The following is a 6,768-nucleotide window of genomic DNA, read 5'->3' on the forward strand; positions in this document are numbered from 1 at the left end:
TGCACGTAGTGGTTGTGACTGGTGGCGGCGGCGGCGATGGATGTGGCCGGCGACAAGAACGCTGTGTTCCCGAGTCTCATTTAACGAGGGGAGAGGAAGGAAAGGGAATTATAACTGAAGGGGTATGCACCCGCCTTAACATCGAGCGGGGCGGGTCAACCCACAAGATATAGACAAGAGGCTTGAAATCAGGATGTCATGAAGACACAAAGCCAAAACCTATGCGCAAGCGCATGAAACATCTGCGCGTGGCGCATATCACATATGCACACAACACACACATTTAGTGTGAGAATAAAGAGAAGACCCTGCGCATCCCCGGGATAGGCGCATAAAGGCCGCACGTAAGTGACACACAACAAATGAGACAATAGTCTAATCCAAATCAGGATAAGGACAACCATGATTGTACTCATCAGACAACCTTCCAGAATGTATCTTTTAAGGAATAAAGAATGTGCTGATGTTGAGCTGCCAATGAAGGGTGGACAACTCAGCAAAGCCCATGTGCCACCACGTGATGGCACATGGGTCAGGTGAAATACCTTGGTCAGAGAATAATCAATGAAAAAGCATCAGGTGTCCTAAGTACACGTGGCGCGAAGCAATAGGAGGAGGCCAAAAAGGCCCTAATTGGGTCTGAGCCAAATCATTGGAAACCCTAGCACTATAAATACTAGGCCGCCTCCACAGTTGGAGGCAGGCAAGAAAATATATTCTAAGTCCTTTACTCATTTTCACATCCTGATTATCCTCTCCTACAATATCTGATTCTCACACCGGAGGGTTACCCCAAAGAGGACCCCTCTGTCCCTTTCTGAGGGGTAAGCTCACGGTACTGTTCGTTTTGTTGGTGGAAGAACTCGTATCTCGGAAAACCATCGGTGATATAGCACACTCGTACCCGAGGAACGTTGATCATATACAAGTAAGTCGATACACGCTTCTTCATTGGCGCCATCACCTGTTACAACGGCAACAAAACCACTATTTCATCAATTTTCTCTCTGAAAATCTTCACCATGGTTTCCGGTGTTCGAAATAACGATCAAGTTCTGGAGGATAATGAGCTTGAGGATGTTAATGAGGGACATCAGGTTCTGAGGGCGCCGCGTGACACTGCGCGCACCACCAGTAACCATCCCTTCAACACAACACCTCATAGTCAAACTGAAACTCCCCCAGACGATCTCACGTTCCAAAATCTGACTGGTATAAAACAAAAAGGACCAATGGGCCCGGAAGTTGAAACCAATGACCCTAAAGAATGGCTCATAAACGAACAACGGCGTTTAATGGACAAATACAATGAGTTGGTAAAACACAAAAAGTTAGCCGATTTAACACAAAAGCTCGCATTTGATAAACAAACCATTCAGGGAACAACAAAAAAGACGCGCGCGCTGGAAGACGGTCATTCTGTTCACACCGAACAAGCTGATATTAGTGATGAGGAAGAGGTGCACAACATGAATAAGACGCGAGATACTCATGCAGGAGGTTCACAGCTTCGCGCACACATGCACATAGCACCTGGAGCCAAAGCTGATATGGATTTATGCACACCATACAACCCACAAGCGAAAGGGCAAGTGGACGTAACCACACCATATAGGCCAGCCATCTTGGTAAAACATTCGAAATTCGCTGAGCGCATTGCGAAGGCTCCCATTCAACACAAAACCAAGATGCCAAGTGGTTTAGGCAAGTACGATGGTACAACAGATCCAGATGATTTCTTACAAGGTTTTTATAACACTGGAAACTTAGAAAGCTGGACGATGCCAACATGGTGTCACATGTTTGCTCGCTGCCTCACGGGTGCAGCGCGTGTCTGGTTCGAAAGCTTGCCGACAGGACAAATCGATGGGTTCGAAGAGCTATTGGAAAAGTTCCAGGCTCACTTTGTACAGCAGCGCAGACACACGCACGACCCCGATGACATCATGCATTGCGTACGCAGGAATGATGAAACCATTGAAGACTACATAACTCGTTTCAATCAGGAATCTCTTGCAATTGGAGGCATCACTGAACAACTCTTGCGCGTGGCCTTTATACAAGGTGCGCGCAGTGATCAACTCCGCAGAGCTCTCGTGAGTAGAGAAGGCATGCCAACCACTTGGGCTAAGCTTATGGAAGCATCGCGAGTCTTCGCGCGAAATGAAAAGCAAATTGCCCAAGACAGAGCAAGAGATAAAGGGCATCAAACAGAAGCACCACGCAACAATGAAAGGAGGGGCAAACAAAACTCCGTATGGTCCAGGTTGCAACAAACCAATTATTCTCCTGCAGAAAAGCAAGCGCAACAAAGTTCACCCCAACCCCAAAAGGACATTCTTAATCGCGGAGAAGGTGACAAGAAGGAAGGCGGCAGAGAGCCTAACAGACCTCTACCAAGAATATGGACTCCCCTCACCAAAACGCCTTCGCAAGTGTTAAGCACAGAGAATGTCCAGTTTAAAAACCCCAGGCCATTACTCCATAAGGGACCACCGAACAGTGGCAAATATTGTGAGTTTCACAAATCCACAGGACACAACACCGATGCATGCCATCATTTGAAGGATGCGATCGAAAAAGATGTGAAATCAGGCAAGTTGGCTCACCTGGTAAAAAATCTAAGACCAGAGAACGAACAATCAGACGGAGCCTCAGCCAGTAAAAAATTCAAAAGAATCTGTGTAGCTGAAGGAAGAAGGCAAGGTGTTGGTGCATAATGTCAGTAGTTCATAGTCTAGTGTCTGTAATCGAGTCTGTAATGATTAATTATGTTTTATATGTCTTAAGCGAAGTTACTAACAAGTTCGCTGTTTAGGCGAACTTGTTAGTCAAGCGAAGTTATGGACAACTTCGCCTGAACATGCCAGGCGAAGTTGTCGTGTATTTATATAGGTTACGGCTTAGCTTAAAAAAAGAGTTGGTGTGATCATTATCGAAGTTACGAGAGCTGTAACGTGAGGACGAGAGTTCGTGTCTGTAATAGTGATATTGTATCACGTGTTTTGGTTATAATATAACGTGTTTGTTTAAAAAAAAAACATGTAGGTCCCCCCGGGGCGTCGCCGATCGATACAAGATCCGCACGAGGTCTAGGAGTGCGGAATCCTCCTAGACTCGTTTATTGGTGTAAAGATGAAGAACACAAACACGTACACGAACAAATACACGAACAAATACAAGAACAGGATAATCAAATCTGCAGATTCTTATATAATAATCAAACAAACACGTTACATACCGTAACCAAACTAGAAAACACGACTGACCCGAGGTGAGCTCTACCTCGGGTCGTCTCACACGACTCTCCTTATCTCTTACTCTCTCTAAACAAACAAACTGCTCAAAACACACACTAATTTCTGGATTACTAAACCTAAACAAGACACACGTATATATATATAAAAAATTCTCGGGCCTGGGCTTCAGTAGGCGAAGTTGTGCTAACTTCGCCTATGGCGAAGTTGTTCTAACTTCGCCTAAGGCGAAGTTGTGCTAACTTCGCCTGTGGCGTTCCGCTGGTCAGAATTGCATAGCGACGGTCACAAAATGCACCAACAGTCTCCCCTTTGACCGTTGCTCTCAATTCTAACAAACACAAAAGATCATCTGTTACACGACATGCACCAACAAGAACGCATGAGCCACTTACCAAAGACTCATGGATGCAATTTTCAACGAGCAGATTGGAAAAAACTTAAAAGTCTACGTGGATGATTTGGTGATTAAAAGCAGGGAGGAAAAACAAATGCTCAAAGACATCGAAGAAACCCTTCGACGCCTAAAGGAAGTAAACATGAAGCTCAACCCGAGCAAATGCACATTCGGCGTGGAAGAAGGGAAATTTCTCAGCGTAATGGTCACCAAGGATGGTTTCAAGGTGAACCCAGAGAAGGTGGAGGCTATCCTCGGCATGCCCTCACCATCCACCATGAAGGAAGTTCAAAAGTTGAATGGTAGATTGGTATCAATTAACAGGTTCCTAGCAAACCATGCAAGCAAATCTACCCCATTCATTAACACATTGAGAAATTGCTTAAAGAAAAGCCAATTCAAGTGGACGCCTGAGGCCGAGCAAGCTTTTAGTGAGATAAAAGAATGTCTGATAAATCTGCCTGCGCTCACAGCTCCACTACCTGGTGAAACTTTAACGTTGTACCTGTCAGCAGGAGAGCGCGCCATTGGCGCAGTATTATTGGTTGGATCACAAGGGAATCCAAACACCAATTTATTATGTAAGTCGGGTCCTGACAGATCCTGAGACGCGCTACACCATCATAGAAAAGTTAGTTTTATCACTAACGCATGCGTCGCGCAAGCTTCACAAATATTTCAATGGTCATCCTATTGAAGTCCTGACTGATTACAACATCCAGCAAGTCTTGCGACGTCCCGCGCTCTCAGGAAGGCTGACAAAATGGGCGCTGGAATTAGGGGAGCACACGATCACCTATAAGCCTCGTCCAGCAATCAAGGGACAAGTCTTAGCTGATTTCATCGCAGAAATCCCTGAAGGAAAAGTCGAAGAGGCCCAGCGTGAAGTAGACCCTCCGCAAGCCAATAATGAAGAAAACGTTTGGAGATTATTCACTGATGGAGCTTCAAACAACGAAGGGTCCGGCGCAGGCCTCAAACTGGTGGATCCAGAAAATCATGAGTATACTTACGCAATCAGGTTGGATTTCAAGAGCACCAACAATGAAGCTGAGTATGAAGCCCTGCTGGCTGGTTTGCGCATCGCGCACAAGTTCGGAGTTAAAAAGCTAGAGGCTCATGTAGATTCATACCTGGTAGCAGCACAAGTCAATGGCTTTTATGATGCCAAGGAGAACACCATGCCTCTGTATCTAGAGCAGGCGAAGAAACTCACCGAACAATTTGACTTTTTCAGAATCATACACATTCCGCGCAGTGAAAATAAGTCTGCCGACGCGCTAAGCAAGATGGCATCAACCAGCTTCGATCATTTTGGCAAAGATGTCAGGGTGGAAGTAATGAGCAACCCGTCAGTGGGAGCGAAGTCTGTTCTTGTAATTCATACAACACCTTCATCATGGATAACTCCAATAATGTAATTCTTGAAGGAGGGAAAGGTACCAGACGATCGCGCACAGGCGAGGAAGATAAGACACAAGTCGCAGAACTACGAAATGCTCGATGGTACGTTATATCGACGCTTTTATCTTGGACCACTCATGAAATGCCTAGACGCTGAGGAAGCAAGCTATGTGATTAGAGAGATACACGAAGGAATCTGTGGAATACATGCTGGCCCGCGCATGGTGATCGCCAAGGCAATGAACGCAGGTTACTATTGGCCAGGCATGTACTTGGACGCGTTAAAAGAGATCCAAAAATGCAAAGTGTGTCAGAGCTATGCGCCATATACCATGCGGCCAAAGAACAACTTGATTCCGGTGACCTCTGCATGGCCTTTCCATTAGTGGGCAATCGATATTGTGGGTCCCTTACCACAAGCGCCAGAGCGAGTAAAGTTTTTGGTAGTAGCAGTAGACTATTTCACAAAATGGGTTGAAGCCAAGCCACTGGCAAAAATCACAGCCGAGTCAATGAAGCAATTTATTTGGAGCCACATCGTATGCCGTTTTGGCCTGCCCATGGAAATCGTGAGCGACAATGGCAAACAATTTACTGACAGGAAGATATCCAGTTGGTTCAAGGAATTGCACATCAATCAGGTCTTCACTTCAGTATACCACCCTCAAGGGAATGGCCAAGTGGAACGCGCGAACCAAAGCTTGCTGAATGGGCTGAAGAAAAGGTTGGAGGGAGAGTCCCATGCATGGGTCGAGGAGTTACCTAATGTCCTGTGGGCGCACAGGACATTAAGCAAAACCAGCAATGGCGAGTCCCCGTTCAGCCTAACATATGGAACGGAGGCTATGATTCCAGCAGAGATTGGATGCCCATCCTATAGAGTGCTTATGATGAGTAAGATGGATAACGAGCAAGAAAGGAGGTTGGATCTCAATTTACTTGAGGGACGCAGAGAGGCAGCTATCATCAGTGAAGCCAAATACAAGAAAAAGCTAGAAAAATACTACAATCAGCGCGTGAAAGAATGCCACTTCAAAAAGAATGATTTTGTCCTTCGGAACAATGAAGCTAGTCGCGCAATACCCCCGGGAAAGATGTCTCCCAACTGGGAGGGACCTTATCAAGTCTCGGAAGAATTGGGAAAAGGCGCATACGCTTTAAAAGATTTAAATGGAAAGAAGATCCCGCGCACATGGAACGCAGCACAACTTAGAAAATGTTTCATGTAAAAGTTGTCAAGTTTGTATTAAAGGCTTTTTAAGCCATTATGAATAATGATACGCTCTATTTTTTCTTAATATGCGTTCTATTACCTTTTGCATACATGTTTCACACTTCCCTTTATTAATTTTGAGCAATATGACAATATTGTATTGACATCAAACTAAAAATAAAACGAAGTAAAACATACATGCGCGAGCTTCAAGCTCAGACGCGTTAACGAGTTTTAACTCTAAAACGTCAGGGCCTTAGCCCAATAATATGAGCCTTAGCTCAAATTACTCATAGCATCCATCCTACGTATTGCGCAGCTGGACCATAAAAATACCTAAGCACAACTAAGGCAAAGCACATGCCAAAGCATAGTTGTTAAGGTCTCAGGTCGGGGCCGCGCATGGGATTATAATGGATATAGGCAGAGTAACACATACTGACACGTAAAGGCTAAAAAACTCATTCATAATTCCCTATAATAAATGCACGATAACG

The sequence above is a fragment of the Bidens hawaiensis genome, unplaced genomic scaffold (assembly GCF_021521415.1).
Source record: "Bidens hawaiensis isolate Kalapana, Puna unplaced genomic scaffold, B.hawaiensis_p1.1 tig00000055_1, whole genome shotgun sequence".
Classification (NCBI taxonomy): Eukaryota; Viridiplantae; Streptophyta; class Magnoliopsida; order Asterales; family Asteraceae; genus Bidens; species Bidens hawaiensis.